The sequence below is a fragment of the Heptranchias perlo genome, chromosome 11, assembly GCF_035084215.1.
Source record: "Heptranchias perlo isolate sHepPer1 chromosome 11, sHepPer1.hap1, whole genome shotgun sequence".
Lineage (NCBI taxonomy): Eukaryota > Metazoa > Chordata > Chondrichthyes > Hexanchiformes > Hexanchidae > Heptranchias > Heptranchias perlo.
Window position 1 is genome coordinate 43,850,647 of NC_090335.1, and position 19,595 is coordinate 43,870,241.

The window sequence follows — 19,595 nt, forward strand, 5'->3', positions numbered from 1 at the left end:
GGGAAAGATTGCCGGAAGGACGGCAGGACCAGCGCATGAGTGGGCCCCATGCTTCTCCAATGATGCACTGGAGGCCCTGGTGGAGGGGGTGGACGAAAGGAGAGCCAACATGTACCCGCAGGGTGGCAGGAGACCCTCCAGATTCCAGCTGCGCAGGCATTGGGAGGCTGTGACCCAGGAAGTCAACGCCAGGACCACAGCACCACTCACGTGGATGTGGTGCCAAAAGAAGTTCAACGATTTGACACGAGTGGTCAAGGTGAGTGAATGCATGTGTCAAGTGCCACATCCTACCAACTGCACCATGCATCACATGCCCCATCACCCACCCACCAACAAACACTGCCCATTCATACACAAGGCGGCACTCGGCATGCTGCATCTCACCCGTATATAGTACCACACTAGCAGGCCACACAACCACCACTCACAGCTCACACACACTAGCAGCTATTCGACCATGACAGGCACATCACACAGACACTTTGTAGGATACTCACTGACACACTGCCCTCTGCCTTGCAGGAGAAGGTGGTGCATAACAGCCAGTAGCAGGCGAGACCTGAGGGACAGGCATGCCTACATGTCCTCACCCCCTTGGAGGAGACTGTGCTTCGGATCATTGGGTGGGCCGTCGCAGCAACCGTGACCACATTCCTCGCTGCAGGTCCCGATGAAGGGAGGGTCTCTGCATATCTAATGCTCCTTCTCATTTCCCACATCTCCCTCCTCCCATTATCTTTTCTGACTCACGTGCTGCAGATGCTGACAGCACGCACGTCTTACTTGCTCCTCTCCCCGCTCCAGAACTCAACCTATTTCCCTTTGTCATTGCAGATACCCAAGAACATGTGGCGGAAACGTCTGAGGACGAGGAGAAGGAGAGGGACACTGAAAGCACACCGTCACTCAATCTGACACTCGCATCCACCAGCTCAGAGACTGACATTGCACATCCTTTAGAGGCTAGCTTAGAGGAAGGATCTTCACGTGATGAGACACCGGGCACAAGCCGGGGCGGGGGTAACGGATACCACAGGTGTCAGCTCGCCGGAGGGCGAGGTCGCTTACTAGTCCTGCTGCAGAGGAGTCAGATGAGGACGTCGATGGGCCAGGCTACAGAAGACGGCTGACGGGCGTACGCCACCAAATGCTTGGGGCATTGGAAAGCCTGCCAGAAAGCCTGCGCACAATGACAAGGGGCATGGCGGAGTCCAGCTCCAACTTGGCACAGCACTTTGGGCAGAGCTTGGAGCCCATTCTTTCCAACATGGAATGGGTGGTTACCTCCATCAGCACATCTGTGGAACCCACCATGACACAGCACCTGATGGCCAATGTCGCGGCTTCCATTGCAGCACAGACTGATGTCATCAAAGGTCTGCAAGCTACGGTTGCAGCTCAGATTGCTGATATCGTGGCTCTGGGGACCATTATGGAACGGGGTTTCCAGGGCGTCACAGCACTCCAGCAATCTGTTCTCCAGCTGATCACCAGGATTGCTGAGGTGCCGCCTCTAGAGAGTGGCAATGGCGCCACGGCAGTTGGACCTACTGTCCTCTCTCAGGACGACAGCATTCCTGCTCCCATCCCTGCCTCTCGGCCAGTGCCTTTGTTGTTGCCTATCAGTCAGCCAGGCCAGACTGCTGCAGCCCATGCTGAGTCGGTGCAGTCTAAAGCCGGGCCCTCCTGGCCAGAGCTGCTTGAGGTCGTCCTCCAAGGCCACCTGCACGCTCCTCCATTGAAGGTCAGCAGCCTTCCACCACCCATACTCCAGCCACTGGAGATGCACCTCATAGGAGCACTAGGATAGCTAAAGGCAGACGAATAACAGGTACTAAGGCAATGCACAAAGGTGAATAGTTCTATTCTGTTTCCATAGTTTGATTTGTTAATTGATAGATGTGACTTTGAATTGTAGTTGGGAGTGGTTTTTATCTGTGCGATGAGTTGAGAGGGAAACCAATGTGTAATCAGATGGAGGGCGATTTGATGGTCACGTGGGAGCAGACTGCTGGTGAGTTCAGGGATGTAGTTGACATTATTGATAGCGGGCACGGGTCAGGTGAGCACGCAAAGCCCTTGCAAACAAGACGCGTGTTCCCTGTTGCACCCTTGCATCTTCCTCCACTTCCTCCTCCGGCTCTTTCCACTCCTCCTCCATCTCTGGCTCAGGGTTTTCTCTGATCATCGGTGGCAAGGGCTGGTCCCTCATGCATGCAGCATACCACCATGAATCTTTCCACCCACTTAGCAGAGTACTACAGGGCTCCTCCAGAGCGGTCCAGGCAGAAGTGTTGTTTCGGGAGGCCTAAGGTGTGCTCCACGACGTTGCGTGTGGCAGCATGGTTCTCATTGTAGGCCTGCTGTGCACATGTGCGTGGGTTCCTGACTGAAGTCATGAGCCACAGTGTGAGGTGATAGCCCTTATCGCCCAGTAGCCAGCCTTTGACTTGCTGAGCCGGGTGAAAGGTAGCTGGAACGTTGGACTGCCACATAACGAAGGCGTCGTGACTGCTCCCAGGGTAGCGGGCATCGATCTCCATAATTTGATGCATGTGGTCACACACCAGCTGCATGTTCAGGGAGTGGAAGCCCTTACGGTTGATGAAGATGGTTGAGTTGATGTGTGCCCGCAGGGCAATGTGCACACAGTTAGTGGCACCCTGCACCATAGGGAAGCCAGCAATGCGAGCGAACCCCCTTGCCTGCTCATTTTGCTTGTCTCCGTCAAGAGGGAAGGTGACTAACCTGTTCCTCATCTCGTACAGTGCGCCCATGACCTCCCTTATGCAGCAGTATACTGCAAACTGCGAGATGTTGCACATATCGCCAGCAGAGGCCTAAAATGATCCTGAGCTGCAGAAGTTCAGCGCCACGGTTACCTTCGCAGCCACAGGCAATGCTGTCCTTGCCCTTCTCTGAGGCTGCAGTTGTGGCTGCACCAGTTGACAGATCTCCGTCACGGCCTCCTTGGTGAACCTTAGCCATTGGATGCAATGCTCCTCACTCATGTTGAGGTAAGAGAATTGGTCCCGGAAGGCCCTCATTGGATACAACTTCCTGCTCAGTTCTCTGCACCTCCTCCTCCTCGCAGCTTGACCTGCTGTGTGTGGCCTCGCTGCACGCTCCCAGTCACGCTCAATGCCCAGTGGGAGCCCTAGCAGACCACCCATGGTTGCCAGGAATGTTGTTGAACCACAGTTGTAACTTTCTGAACCGTAAGGCGGTACCTGCCAAACCACTCAAGTGTACTGTAGCAACTCTCAGTAAGAATAGGGAGCTTCAAAAAACAATTCCACTTCCGCCAGCAGCCAGAAGCAATAATCCAGCAACTAACTTGCAACACCTGCATGGTCCCTTTAAATACAGCTGGTGGAGGGTCCTCCAGGCACTAAGACATGTTCAGATGTGCGCGGTTAAGACTGTGCATTGAGTTGAACGTTAGACACCATTTTGGAACCTATCACCTTAAATCCGCGTTGCACGCTGATTGTACGCATTTTCTCCCTACTTTACATGCTGCCGGCGTTCGGTATTTGCGCATGCGCGCACATCACACTGGAAACGTGCGTGCGCAGCCAAGATGGTATCTTGGCACTTTGTGAGGCCGCGTAGCGCCGAAACAACAGGTGCTAGGCAGACTAATTTCTAGCCTGTATACTTCAGATGCACTGTAACCAGACCATCATGGCCATCATTTACTAGTTTGCTAAACTCCCAGGAAATGTGGACATGTAATCCAATAGAAATTGTATGCAACCGTGCTCTCTTCTTGACATGTTTATTTATCGATTTATGGGTCTGTTATTCTTTTCAAATTAGTTTTGGTTACAGGCATATAAGTCAGAATGTGTTACAACAATTACTCTATTTCCCTACCCTCATTTTTCCTCTGCAATTTTCTCCTGAAGCCATTCACTCCTTGTACTGTTTTTGCCCTACAGATGCCAGCTGTGCTCTGGTACCTTGCCCAAATGGCCATTATTCATGTATGAGCCTCAACAGTGAGTACCAGTAGGCTGTTCAATCTTGGGGTTCATGACAGTGAGCCTAATCTTGTCCTCACTCGACATCAATAGAGATGCACTTTCAACAGAATTAGTAGATAGCGATTGACTGGGATGATTTTCTCCACCCTAACCCAGAAGCATTGAGACCAATTGGAGTGCCCTTGCCACCACTCTGGCTGAAATCAGCTAATTTAGCAGAAGCCCGGAATCGAGTCTGAAATCTTCCTGACCTGGATGGCTCAGTTATTCAGTGGATAAACTCGTTGAGTCATTGGAGATAAATAAACTAGAAACATGTTTATATAACTTAATTTTCTTATATCATTGAGAATACAATGAGATATATGTCATTTTACAACAATATGGTCATTATCAAGGATAAGTCACATTGCTCCAGTTTAATTCAGTGCAATATTGACCTTGAACTTTGCACAGATGAAATTTCTCATCCTTTTTTGTATTGTCAATTTCTGAGAATTAGTTCTATGGCGGTTCTAGCTTGGGTGTTTTCCTTTTGTTATTGAAGTTATGGCTTGCTCTCCTGGTCAAATATTGTGACATAGCTCCCAAATACTGCCATTTATGTTAGAGATTTTAAAGCTGCCACACCGCCTGGGAATACAGAGAGTCAGATCAAAATGGAGTTGACTTTTTGGACTGAGCCTTGCTCCATGACCTTCACCTCATCCATGACCCAAAAGCAACAGGGTACTTTTCATTCTGCCAGATGGAAGTAAGACTACTCTCCTGACCTCACCTGGATAGGTAAGGGTGGAACCAAGTGAGGGCAATCCCACTGAGCTGGACAACGGAGGAGAGGCTTTGAAGGTACACAGTGTGGTCAACCGTGTCAGAGGCTGCAAAGAGTACAAGGAGGGATAATGCACCATGGTCACAGATACAGAGAATTTATGTGTGTTAGGTTAGAGCAGTTTTGGTGCTGTGCTTGGGGTGGAAACCTTCTGATTCACTTTGCAATTACAGTGAGGGAGTACCATATTGTCTGCAGTATCATCCTTTGGATGAAATGTTAAGCAATTCTGGTAATCCAGCTGGATCTTAAAGGTCCCATGGCATTATCTGAAAAGGTACAGTGCTCTCTCCCAGTAAACAATTTTTTTTACTTAATCATACAATCTACTACATTTTTGGGGTTAATAAAGCTGATTTAATTCTAATATCTAAGGACCCATTTATCTAATACATTGTCTATGCACTTCCAACCCAAAGTCATGAGAACGTTACCATGCAGAAGAATTCTAATCTGTTTTAAAATACCACTTATAACCACATCCAGAAGAAAAGGAAACAGATGCAGATAGCAAAATGTATAGCATCAGCAGAATTACCACAGTAGAAAGGAAATCCACAAATGTTGAATCTTTACTAGAAGTGAAAGAGGAATAGATTTCAGTTAAGTTTCTCTAGATCAAGAAGCCCTTAAACACTAGGCATCTCCTTACTAAAAGCTAAATCCAGGATCCTTGAGCATTGAAAAAACTCTAAGAACAAAATTCAAGTTTAATTGATTTGATAACTAGCACCGTGCCCATTTATGCACCGGATTCAGACATCTTCACAGGTATGTGATGGGCTTTATTTATGCAAATACTTTAACCTGTAGAATTTACAATGAAGATTCTTTATGGATTTACATGTTTCTTGACGGTTTACCATATGGAAACAAATATGCATTGCATTTTTAAAAAATGCAACTTAAGGTTTTTTAAAAAATACAGCTTACGCTAAACAATCAAATGGAAATGGTTACAAATTAATTAACTTACGAGAAACAACAGAACTTTCAGTAATATTTGGAAAGGTGGGGGGAGGAGGATACACAGTTAATGGTAATTGGCTAGGGAAGCCCCTTCTCCAATTGCTTATACAGAACCTATGCAGTATTTGGAATGAAATTCTGCCACATTTTGGGAAAATCAATATTTCACACATAGGCAACAGTGTACAAAACACTGAAGTGAATTAAAAAACATTTTAATAATTAGCATCAGTAAAATTATAACATTGCATAGCCATGGCAAAATCATTAGCACCTAAGAATTCTGCACTGGTAGAAGATTTGTACATGATATTAAACTTACCTACGGCAGATGATCTATGATTCTTCCTTATTCATTGCAAGAAAGAATGAATGTGCATTTATATAGTTTTTAGGACGTCCCAAAACACTTCACAGCTAATTGCTTTTTGAAATGTATAAACTGTTGTTTTTAGGAGGCAAATGCAGCAGCCAATTTGCATATATCAAGGTCCCACAAAATACAAAAGAGATAAACGGACTCAGTTAATCTGTTTTAGCGGTGTTGGTTTGGGGATGAATATTGACAAGGACACCTGGATACCTCTCTGAGGCATGGTGCTGATGCCTACCACCATGCAGCACTGAAGTTCCAGCCTAGATTATTTGCTCAAATCTCTGAGTGGGACTTGAACCTACAAGCTGAATTAGAGGTGAGTGTGCTACCACTGAGCCAAATTATTAAATATAAATATGTTCATGTGGTTCAGAAAACCAGATGGATTCTTCATGCAGGCTTGGAGCACAGTAGAGATGAATATTCATCATCCTGAACATATCAGGCTGAGACAAATAATCTTTGGTGAAAGCATGCAGCCAACTCCACGTAGCTGTCTTACAGACCAACCCACCTTGTTTTGATCCAAGATGTTGAGAACAACCCTCACTTTCAGACTTTCTCTAGTGGGTTCCTAACATCAAGTGGTGTATCATTTTGCAGCAATCCTCTGTTACTGCCGAGCTCCTAATCTCAACTGTGTTGCTCCACTACAACTATCTTGCACCTCACAGCTAGTTCAGATGATATAATCTAATGTCTGTGTAGTCTAGAAAGACTACGAAATGGAATGGGAAAAATGCTTCAAAATACACAAAAAGCTTGGAGAAAAGAAGAGAAGATAATGTTTAGGAATTTCTTACAGTCTACAACTACAGCTTCCAGCAACGTAACTTATTCCTTTACTGTGCATGACAGAATTGCTATTTTAAAAAAAATATCTCCAGGCTGAGCAGATAAGGGCATTCAGGAAAACTGGCACCATGGTCTTTATCTCCAAGCCATCAGGGCAGCCAAAGAAAATGTAAACAAATACTCCATCTCATCCCAAAACATTTACCAGAATATAAATATTATATCTGTTTCAAATTAGGTTTTAACTTTCTTTGACTTGGTTTTATAAAAAAAACTTATGCATCACAGACATAAAATTCACAAATTGACTTTCTTCTTTAAACAACAAATGGTTTAATGGGCATGTTGCAGAGGACAAAGTAGAAATTCACAAGCATTAGCAAAGGATGTGGACAGTTATTCAGATTGTATTCAGGATATTCATAACTGCTCTTGCCTGAATACCTCTTTCAATTGATTGCTGGCTGCATGGCTGCCTATATAATAACTGGACATAGCTTATTCAATTTTATGTACAGTGTTTTGTCTTCGATATTGTTACATGCCAATTTTTCCACCCTTCTGGCCACCTCAGGCCATATATCTCCTATACCCAGGCCTCCACAAAAAGCACATTGGCTGCTCGGTCTGCAAAAACAGCATGGTAATGACTTTCTTTGATTTTCATTTCCCCTTATGGAGAAGCACCTGTCTTCTACTCATCAACATAACTGCAATTAGAAACTCAGTTTACTGGATACTTAAGTTGTGCACTCTCCATTGCTTTGCGTTGGTGCTCTTGCTGCCTGCCATGTTGTTGGAGTTAGTTGAGCAGTATACTGACATGAAGGAATATGACCATAATTGTCAGAGGACAATCACTGCAGCCCCAGCACATTGCTGCAGGAGTTCCTCAAGGAAGTCTTCTCAGCCCAACCATCCTCAGCTGCTTCATTAATGACCTTCCCAGCATCATAAGGTCAGAGTGGGACTATTCGCTGACGATTCCATTGTGTTCAACTCCATTAACAACTCCTCCAATAATGAAGGAGCTCATGCCAGCCTACAACAGGACTTGAGACAACAGCCAAGCTTGGGCTGATAAGTGGGGCTGACAAGTGGCAGGGTAGCATTTGCATTACAAAAGTGACAAGTAATGACCATCTCAAACAAGAAAACGCCCAACTATCTCCCCCTGACTGTCAATTTCACCACCATCACAGGATCCCCCACCGTCAACATTTTGTAGGTCATTGACTAGAAGCTTAACTGGACCAGCCATATCAACACCTTGCCTCCGAAAGCTTGTGGAATTTAATTTAAAATAAATTTGTTGGACTATAACTTGGTGTTGTAAAATTGTTTACAAGAAGGACAAAAGCAGCAATGCTGTGGGAACACCATTACCTCCAAGTCCCACACCCTCCTAAATTGTACATCCATCATCGTTCCTTTATCGTTACTGGGTCAATATCCTGGAATTCCCTACTTAATACCATCATGGTAACAACAAACAGACTGCAGCGGTTCAAGAAGGCACACCACCACCTTCTGAGGGTGACTAGGGATGGGCAATAAATGCAGCCTTTCTAGCATCACCCACATCCCAAGAACAAAGTGAACTAAAACCTTACCCCTAGTTGTACTGAATGGGGACAAACCAGCATTACTGAGCAGAAACTGATGGAAGCAGATTAATATGAAATCTAAGTGAAATTTACTGTAAGCAATGCAGTTGTGGAAGTTTAAGTTGGCAAAAAGCAGTGTTTAAAATAGATATCTCACGATACAAAAATTTTAAATCTGAGATCCAGTTGCATCCTTCTACCAAGTCTATTTTTCAGAAGGTTCTACTTGCATAATACACATTTAGGCAGCTTCACGAGCAAAGATACATAATTTCGAAGGCTGACAAACAGTTGAGCTGCACCCACATAAATAGTGCCAAAAACAGATAATTTAAGACAAATCTACAGGGATTACAACTGATAGTAACCCAGAGTGAAGAGAATATTCTTTACCCAATTCTGAGGATTGGTTTCCTTCACTGACAGCAGACACCCTATTTATTAAACTGGATTTATCAAATGCTTCTCGAGAGCTGCAGCTAGATGTTAAGTCCAAGCAATATTTAGTTATGACTACACAGCAGGGTCTTCATCAATACCATAGGCTGTCATATGGAACTTCAAAGGCACCAGCAATGTTTCAACCAGTTATGGATCACACATTACGAGGGCTGAGGTGCTTGCCATGTTTCCTTGATTACGAATAGTTGGAATGAGGAAAAGTTTAGATGAGGTGCTCAACCAATTGGAATGCTGCAGAGCTCGTGTGAAGCTAACGAAGTGTTGGTTTACACAAAAGAATGTTGAGTATTTGAGATGTTTGGTGGATGCCAAGAATTTATGCTTTACAAATGAAAAAGTTGTCAAACGCAATATACCTTAATTGGGATCTTTCCTGGGATTAGATTTGTGCCTAACTTCTCCCCTAATCTGGAACTGCTGCGTAAACTCTTGCAATAAGAGAAAATTGGGTCTTTGTTAAGAGAATGTGGTGAAGTATTTCTTCAAAGCAAATGGCAATTACTCAACAGTGGTGTTTTAGATTATAACACTAGAAAATCATTGTACTTCTAGTTTGTAGTGCATCGCCATATGGGGTGGCAGCAGTAATCTCTGATGTGATGAAAACTGAAAAGTTTTTATTTTCCTGATATTAATCAGCAGCAAATAAAAATATGCCTAATTGAAAAGGAGGATCTGGCCATTATACTTAAGAGTGAAAACATTTCACAGGTACTTGTATAAGGCAAATTTGCCACCAGCCACAAACTACAGATCACTATTTTAGGATCCAAGTCAGTTGTCCCCATCTTATCTGCTTTGAAAGTGCACACTGGACCCTATAATCAGCAGACCATTCAGAATGGTCAATATCAGAATGTTACCAAGCGAAAAAAAAATCGTTAGTTTCTGGCAGAGATGCAAACATGTGTCATTTCTTTTTAGATGAGCTGTCCATTTTGGCAAAGGAAGATTCAGAAGAGACATGTAAAGATCCAATCGCAGCACAGGTATGGAACTATGTTTTAAACGATTTGGAAAATTAGGCGTTTTGCTCTTATTCTATCAGAACCCTTTAGCAGCAGAGATGAGTTGGATGTTTTGGCATTTAAGTGTGATATTCCTACCTATATAGAGGCACATTATCGGTGGATCTACACAAGGACCACACTGAAATGTGCCACATGAAGGCTTCGGTGAGAAACTATTACAGGTGGTCTGGCCTTGGTATTGAGAGATTTGAGCAGAATTGTGGGGTCTCTGTGGCTGCAACCCTGAAGGTGGCATATCAGAGTCTGGCAAAACATCCACAATGATTTTGCAAAGAAGGTTCAATACTATTTCTTAATACTAGCGTATAGCCATTTAGAATGGTTAAAGGATTTCTCCCCATCTCAAACAGGCCCTCCAACATCATTGAATACTTTGGAATTTATTTGCTTCCAATGTCATTTCAGAGAATGGTCTCTGACAATGGACCACAATTGACTGTTGTGGAGTTTGCTAAATTTAAGAAATTATAATGGAATTTGATATACCTTGTTCCATAATATCATCCCACCTTAAATAGAGTTACAGAATGGTCAGTGCAAACTTGCACTTTCTAAACAAGTTCTTCAACAAGGTTGTCCCCATGTCACTTGCTGGCAAATTGTATGACATACTCTGTAGTGTGACGTTCACTTACTAAAGTGTTTTTAAAGCCACAGCTGAGGATCTAGTTCGACTTACCAAAGCCTGATTTAGCCAGTATGGTCAAAGTAAAGCAGTAGCAGCAGAAGATTCAGCATGACGAGCGATGAGCAAAACCCAGAAAATTCATAGTACATAGACAAGTGCAAATAAAAAATTGGAAGGAAAAGAATGACAGGTTGGATGGTAATAAAAACTAGAACCTTTGCTTTATTTGATTCAGGTTGGAAAGTCCAGCATATGCACCTAAATCATTTGATATTATCATAACAGATGAGTGTTCAGTATCCAGAAAACATTTCTGGCAGAATGGAAGGACTTTCCATTGGTCAAAGCAATAGAGCATTGCAGAACTCACCCAGCCCAAAAGATGCCCAGGAAATTACAGCTGGACCACAAAACACATTTCATCAAATGTCTCTATGCAGGAGCTTCTCTAGGAACAGGCGTAGGCCATTCAGCCCCTCGAGCCTGTTCTGCCATTTAATTACATCATTGCTGATCTGTATCTTAACTCCATTTATCTGCATTGGTTCCATATCCCTTAATATCCTTACCTAACAAAAATCTATTAATATCAGTTTTGAAATTTCCAACTGACCTAACTTCAACAGCTTTGTGGGGATAGAATTCCAGATTACCATTACCTCTGTGTGAAGAAGTGTTTCCTGCCATCACCCCTGAATGGCCTAGCTTTAATTTTAAGGTTATGCCCTGTTATTCTGGACTCTTCAACCAGAGGACATAGTTTCTCTCTATCTACCCTATCAAATCCTTTAATCATCTTAAACACCTCAACATTCTGAACTATTTTTCTTACGTCCAAAGTGGATGACCTTACACTTCCTCACTGAACTCCATCTGCAACAGGTTTGCTCACAACTGGGTTAATCCCCTGATTTCACTGTATCTGTTAATCAGGGGATTACCCCAATTATATCTGGTAGTACAGGGATAGCTGGGCAGGAGTTTACCCAAAGTTGTTCACCACATCCACTTAAAGGAACTGAAAGGGTTGAGAACAGAAAGTCCAAAAACCAATAAAAAAGACTGCAGACACGAGTTTAGCACATTAAAGGACGTACAAATTTAAGGGTGAAGAATGTAACACAGTTACCAACTGTCTGTGATTTGGGTGAATGGTCCATTTATTGGGCCTCCATTCTCACTGGTCGCACCAGACCCCTCTCAGCCTTCTTTGTAAGTTACCTCATGATCCATTGCACATTATCTCTTCTGTGCACGCATTGAAAATCATATACGCACAATGGATTGTATGACAAGTTTGTTGGTCCATAGACTCCCTCGCAAAAGAGGGCTGAAATTTAAATTTTAGGTTTACACAAAAATATTTTTTCAACATCCTGGACAATAATGCTGTCAAAATGAACAAAAAAAAAGCTGCAGTTAGTCACAAAAAAAAGACAATAAAACAGAAATGATTAGAAATTCAGCAATCGTTGTGCAGTCCATTTTAATTAAAGCGCCATGTGTGCCTTGATGGAAACCCTAACATCAATCAATTGATCCAAATATTCCATATAATTGTTTTTGAGAAATTATGGATAATACATAGCAATTAGTTCAGTATTCAGGATGTGGGTAATACTGGTAAGGCCACATTTACTGCCCATCCTTAGCTGCCCTGTGAAGGTGGTGGTGGGCTGCAGTCTAACAATTATTTTTAGAAATGCTAGAACACTTCAGAGGACATTAAGAATCAACCAAATATTGTGGGACTAGAGTGATGTGTAGGCCAGCCACGGGTAGGATTTGCAGGTTCTCTTCTCCAAAGGACATTGGTGAACCAGTTTGGATTTTTACAATAATCCAATTGTAATAATCTGATAGCCTCAGCTCATCTGCTGCTGAAACCCTCATGCGTGCCTTTGTTACCTCTAGACTTGACTATTCCAATGCTCTCCTGGCCGACCTCCCATCTCCCACCTTCCATAAATTTGAGCTCATCTAAAACTCTGCTGCCCTATCTCGCACCAAGTCCCGTTCACCCATCATCCGTGCTTGCTGACCTACACTGGCTCTTGGTCTGGGAAAGCCTTGATTTTAAAATTCTCATGCTTGTTTTCAAATCCCTCCATGGCCTCACCCCTCCCTATGTCTGTAAACTCCTCCAGCCCTACAACCCTCCGAGATCTCTGCACTCCTCCAGTTCTTGCCTCTTGCGCATCCCTGATTTTAACCGCTTCACCAGTGGCGGCCGTGCCTTCAGCTGCCTAAGCCCTAAACCACTCCACCTCTCTTTCCTCCTTTAAGACGCTCCTTAAAACCGACCTCTTTGATCAAGCTTTTGGGCACCTGTCCTAATATTGCCTTATGTGGCTCGGTGTCAAATTTTGTTTGATAGTCCTCCTGTGAAGCGCCTTGGAACGTTTTACTACATTAAAGGCAGTATATAAATGCAAGTACTTTTTGTTGTTTTCACGGTCATTTTCTGGTGCTAGCCCACAAACTACTGAATTTACTGAGTTCAATTTCACAACTTGTTATGGTGAAATTTGAACTCACGAGTGGGGGAGCCTTGTTTAGTTCATCTGGTAATGCCCATTGGTAATAGGAGCTTATCAAATAATTGGCTAACCAAGTGTCTTGGTATTTGAAGTCGAATGTTGGTAAACAGTCAGCGATCTTCACTGGTCATTTTTCAACTCCTTGATTTGCAAGTAGCAAACTGCTCAGGAGATCCCTCAACCTGCTTTCCCTTTGCATTAGATGACCAATGATATATCTTGCAGGGGGAAAGAGGAGCATGCAGAAATATTAATATGCTGCTCAGAGGGGTGGAAAATGGACCATAAAAAGGTGCAAAAAAAAAAATCAAAATTTCCTGGGGTGTATGCCCCAGATAAATTCTGCACTATCAAAGCTCACCATACATTTCAAAAATTTGAAAAACCACCACTGCAAAATTTGCATTTTTGTATATGGCCTCCCTCCCCCCCACCCAACAAAAAATGACTGATGCTATATTGGGTATAGCTGTAGCTTAAGTGAGGACATGTTCATGTCTCACTGCGCTCCCATTGTAACCATTTACTGTGGGCCATTGCATTTGTTTTCTCAAAAGACAAACTGAATTGCAGATTGTGATCCCAAAACACAATTAAAATCTTGAAATTCAAAGTAATAATAAGGAATTTAACTTATTCAGTCATGTTGAAGCATTGGCCTTGGCCATAGGCCTTTTTCCAGGGTAATTTTTCAGTTGCCCATTGGATTTTGAGCTGTCAGCTTTTTTGAAGCTGTTCATGAGCTTTTCTGAATTTTGTAGGTTTACATGTATAATAATGTACTAACACATTAGAAATTAGGTACAGTCATACTGCTGTCTAGTGGCTAAAAGGTATCTTAGGAAATAATGTTTAACCTGGAAAGTTAAGGAAGCATATGAAATTAATAAACCTTGCTTTGCTCAGAGCTGCTGCCATGTCTGTATTTACTGATTAATACATGCCAATATCACCAAGACATTACAGGAAATAGGGTGAAAAACAGTGAAAATCCATAAGTAAATATAGGAATAGATAGATGGAATAACTGTTGTGTTGTCATCCACTTACCGGAGTAAGGCTGATCATAAGCCTGTGGACCTTAACTTAGTAAACGTTCATAACATCACACGCTTATTTTCTTTCATAAAGGAACCTGGGACATTTTGGTGCCAGTTTTATTGTAAGCCAACTCATTAGGAGGATGTTGTACAGAGCTCTTCAGCAGATACCTGCTGCCACTAAGTATAATATCACTTTTCCCCCCATCAGTTGTAAATTGTCTTCATCTCCTAATTTGAATTACTGGGGGTGAAATTGGTCAACGCCAGTAATGCCCAATGGGCTGGTTTCAATAGAAAAGAAAATCGGGTGCGGTGTACAACGGTCTGCCGATTCTCTATCAGCCCATTTTGTGCTATTGGTGTTGACCCACTGTTTCCTCTTCTCCACAATCCCTGGCCCTTGACAATGCTCAAACAGAAATATCCGAATGATACCAAATCTCAGTCTGAAATCACCTGGCTTCAACAAAGAACCCGGACTGCATCTCACTAGTACCAAGTCACAATGTGTTGGTGGATATAAATGGGTTTAGCCATCTTTGTTGACCAACACTAAAAGTGAGTTGATTAGGACATAGCCATTATTAAATTAGCTCTCCTTGCCAACCCTTTTAAAGCTGCCACAATAGAATAGAGGGCGTTGATCACAAAGTAGGACAGAGGAAGAATGGATGTTGACCATAAGCACTTTTGAGCAAGAAGCACTTTTGAGCAAGATGCAGGCACAAACATCGAATGCCAGGGCTACATCTAACTTACTTGATTCCCACCAATCAAGTAAGTTAGAGGGTACAGATAAACCTCTAGACTCTCAGCGGTAGCAGATTTGGGTTTTTAGGGTTACTTATATTATTGCTGCAATCAATTTTACAGCACATCAGTGGAAAAGCCAAGATGTATGGAGCACACATTCATATTATGGTTCGAGTGACATATAATAGGCATTTGGCATATCTGTACACAATAGTGAACATCCTCACACAATTAACACAATGTTTAAAGCCCATGGACTTTGACATTAAGAACCACACTGAGAAATGTTAACTTGGCAAAAAAAGATTTGTACATTTTTTTTTAAAACTAATGAAACATGAGGATTATTTGTTCAAACAGGCAGTAAAATGTGGAAAATCAAACTAAAGAACTACTGTGAAAAATAATTTTAAAAATACAAATGTGAACAGAGCAGTAATGTCACTGATAAGGAAACATTATACAATGCAGGAAGCAATGTCAGATAGATGTCTTTGTCAAAGTTCAGGTGATTATTTTTCCCTCACTGTTAATTTGGACATATTTTTGCAGTGTTGGGATGAAGAATGGTGGTCAATATTTTCATATAAAGCTTTTAAAAATATTACAATCTAGATATGATTGCATACCAGTCACTGATTTTGAGGGAAATAGAGGGTTACTGTTTCAATTCAATTATAGTGAAAAGACAGAGACTTAAAAAATATTTTAAATTAAATTTTGTTTTCTGCTTAGCAACTGACTACTATGAAATATCTAAGCTTACACCAACTTCAGTCGACATAGGTTAAACAAAATAAAGCAAGCTACTGCATTTCACAAAAAGTAGTATTGGAAAGTCAATTAAAAGGTTAGGATCAAAACCAAACACTAAAAGGAACTGTTGCAAAAGAAATAGGTGAATCTCACGTATTGTATTTGGGTGTAGTTCAGTACTTGTCTAGTGTAATGGGTAGCCAAGTTTGCTGATGATACAAAGCTAGGTGGGAAAGTAAGCTGTGAGGAGGACGCAAAGAAGCTGCAAAGGGATATAGACAGGTTAAGTGAGTGGGCGAGAAGGTGGCAGATGGAGTATAATGTGGGGAAATGTGAAATTATCCACTTTGGTCGGAAGAATAGAAAAGCAGAATATTCTTTAAAAGGTGAGAGACTTAGAAATGTTGGTACTCAAAGGGATTTGTGTGTCTTGTACATGAATCACAGAAAGTTAACATGCAGGGACAGCAATTAGGAAGGCAAATGGTGTGTTAGCCTTTATTGCAAGGGGGTTGCAGTATAACAGTAAGGTGGTCTTGCTGCAATTATATAGGGCTCTGGTGAGACCACACCTTTTTTAAATTTATTCATGGGATGTGCACGTCGCTGGCAAGGCCAACACTTATTGCCCATTCCCTAATTGCCTTTGAGAAAGTGGTAGTGAGGCGCCTTCTTGTACTACTGCAGTCTGTGTGGTGAAGGTACTCCCACAGTGCTGTTGGGTAGGGAGTTCCAGGATTTTGACCCAGCAACAATAAGGAACGGCGACATATTTCCAAGTCAGGATGGTGTGTGACTTGGAGGGGAACGTGCAGGTGGTGGTGTTCCCTTTGGTCTGCTGCCCTTGTCTTTCTAGGTGGTAGAGGTCGCAGGTTTGGGAGGTGCTGTCAAAGAAGCCTTGCTGAGTTGTTGCAGTGCATCCTGTAGATGGTACACACTGCAGCCACAGTGCGCCAGTGGTGAAGGGAGTGAATGTTTAAGGTGGTGGATGGGGTGCCAATCAAGAGGGATGCTTGGTCCTGGATGGTGTCGAGCTTCTTGAGTGCTGTTGGAGCTGCACTCATCCAGGCAAGTGGAGAGTATTCCATCACACTCCTGACTTGTGCCTTGTAGATGGTGGAAAGGCTTTGGGGCGTCAGGAGTAAGTCACTCTCTGCAGAATACCCAGCCTCTGACCTGCTCTTGTATCCACAGTATTTATGTGGTTGGTCCCGTTCAGTTTCTGGTCAATGGTGACCCCCAGGATGTTGATGGTGGGGGATTCAGCAATGGTAATGCCGTTAAACATCAAGGGGAAGTGGTTAGACTCTCTCTCTTGTTGGAGATGGTCATTGTCTAACACTTGTCTGGTGCGAATGTTACTTGCCACTTATCAGCCCAAGCTGGATGTTGTCCAGGTCTTACTGCATGTGGGCTCAGACTGCTTCATTATCTGAGGGGTTGCAAATAGAGTACTGTGTTGAGTTTTAGTCTCCTTACCTAAGGAAGGATACTCTTACCTTAGATGGGCTGCAACAAAGGTTCACTAGATTAATTCCTGGGATGAGAAGGTTGTCCTATGAAGAGAGATTGAGTAGAATGGGCCTATAATTCTCTGGAGTGTAGAAGAATGAGAGGTGATCTCATTGAAGTGTATAAAATTCTTAGAGGGCTTGACAGGGTAAATGCTGAGAGGCTGTTTTCCCTGGCTGGAGAGTCTAGAACTAGGGGTCCTAGTCTCAGGATAAGGGGTCGGCCATTTAGGACTGAGATGAGGAAAAATTTCTTCATTCAGAGGGTTGTGAATCTTTGGAATTCTCTACTCCAGGGGACTGTAGATGCTCATTCGTTGAGTATTTTCAAGACTGAGATTGATAGATTTTTGGATACCAGGGGAATCAAGGGATATGGGGATCGGGCGGGAAAGTGGAGTTGAGGTAGATCAGCCATGATCTTATTGAATGGCGGAGCAGGTTCGAGGGGTCATGTTTCTTATATTTTTATGTAGCCAGAGCCAAATTCCACTCTCCCCTGCGTGGAAAGTTTTGTGCATTGCATTGGTGTGAGTAGAGATCCACTCTCTGGCTAGATAATCAATGGTATCACCCTCCTAACATTAAAACGACTCAAAAATAAATTTGTGAAGTGCCTGGTAGGTGGGTACTTTAATATTGAGGCTTTCCGCTAGATCGGAGCTATACTACACTCACAAAGTCTAATGATGTGAGACCACCAGGCTAGCAGCTGTTGAGAAAATACAAGTCAGTTGACATTTCAGGTATAAGCCCTTCATCAGAACTGAAAGATGCAACAGATGAACAGCATTTAAAAAGTAACAGAACAAATAAAATATATTGGGAGTTAGTCTGCACCCAGTTTCAGTGGATGTGTGAATTTCACAGCCAACCGTGTTTTAAAAATTCCAGGACCAGCCAGCAGGATGGCTGAGTTAGATTTCTGTTCTACAGGGTAAGGAATTAGACTTGCTGAAAAGGAAAAAAATCAAAGTGCAGGTGGCTCAAATCCTGTAACTAGGGAGTAATTGTTTTATCAATTCTCTGTTTAGAGAGAAAGTGAGTGGTGTCTCTTTTTTAATGTATCAAGGAGTGTAAGGAAATATAAATTTCACTGTGTTACTTTATTCACTGTTCAGTCACCAGTCTTAAAATGATTTGTTGGTTCAAAAGTCATGTATTCGGTATGGTGGTGAGAATCCAGACCGCTTTTGAAAGAGTGGAAAATCACGAAGGAGCATGTGATATATTCCAGCAGCTGTTGCACAGAGTTAGGCTTCTGTGTTACGATCCCTAGGTTTCACTTTTGTTTATTGGGCAGAAAAAGTTGCAATGTAGATCATAGGGGGCATGAAGTCTGCTTATGGGAGATGATGAACCCAAGAAAATATCAAGTGTACAAACCCAAAAACAACACTGTGCCTTACTTGTGTAACAACCACAGAGTGCAGAGGGAAGATAGGAGCAGGAGTAGGCCATTCAGTCCCTCAAGTCTGTTCTGCTATTCAATTAGATCATGGCTGATCTGTACCTCCACTCCATTTACCTGCCTTTGATCCATATCCCTTGATACTCTTACCTTACAAAAAACTATTGATCTCAGTCTCGAAAATTTCAATTGCATTTGGGGGAGAGAATTCCACATTTCCACTACCCTTTGTGTGAAGAAGTGGTTCCTGATTTCACTCCTGAATGGGCTAGCTCTAATTTTAAGATTGTGCCCCCCTGTTCTGGATTTCCCCAGCAGAGGAAATAGCTTTTCTTTACCTACTCTATTGAATTCTTTTATCATTTTAAACACCTCAATTACATCACCACTCAACCATCTAAACTCATGGGAATACAGCCCAAGTTCATGCAACCTGTCTTCATAATTTAACCCTTTAAGCCTCGGTATCATTCTGGTGAATCTGCGCTGCACTGCCTCCACGGCCAATATATCCTCCTGAGATGTCGTGCCCAGAACCGAACTCAATGCTCCAGATGTGGTCTGACCAAGGCTCTGTACAATTGAAGCATAACTTCCTCCCCTTTATATTCCAATGCTCTTGGGATAAAGGCCAACATTCCATTAGCCTTTTTGATTACTTTTGTAATGCAATAGCTTTTAGTGATGTGTGTACCTGGACACCCAAATTGCTTTCCTCCTCCACAGTTTCTAGTCTCTCGTCATTTAAGGGATACAAGATTGGAGGGAGTTTCAGAGACAGGATGGCCAAAGAGATCTGCAGATGAGAGGACAAGGATTTGAAATTCCATGCATTGGGGAACAGGAAGCCAAAGAAGAATGGAGGTGGGGGTGGCGGGGGGGGAGATGG

At 42.9% G+C, this 19,595-nt stretch overlaps 2 protein-coding genes across 4 annotated transcripts in view; one reads left to right on the forward strand and one right to left on the reverse strand.

Moving 5' to 3' along the window:
• The window catches only part of caska (calcium/calmodulin-dependent serine protein kinase a), a 399,989-nt gene that overhangs the window by 183,482 nt on the left and 196,912 nt on the right, over nucleotides 1-19,595 (reverse strand). The gene's annotated exons all lie outside the window — the stretch shown is intronic.
• gpr34b (G protein-coupled receptor 34b) overlaps nucleotides 5,394-19,595 on the forward strand; it is a 38,549-nt gene continuing 24,347 nt past the window's right edge. For both annotated transcript variants that reach the window (XM_067992895.1, XM_067992894.1), the window contains exons 1-2: nucleotides 5,394-5,595; nucleotides 9,958-10,022. The gene's annotated coding sequence lies outside the window, so the exon portion shown is untranslated. The remainder of the gene's footprint in view (nucleotides 5,596-9,957; nucleotides 10,023-19,595) is intronic.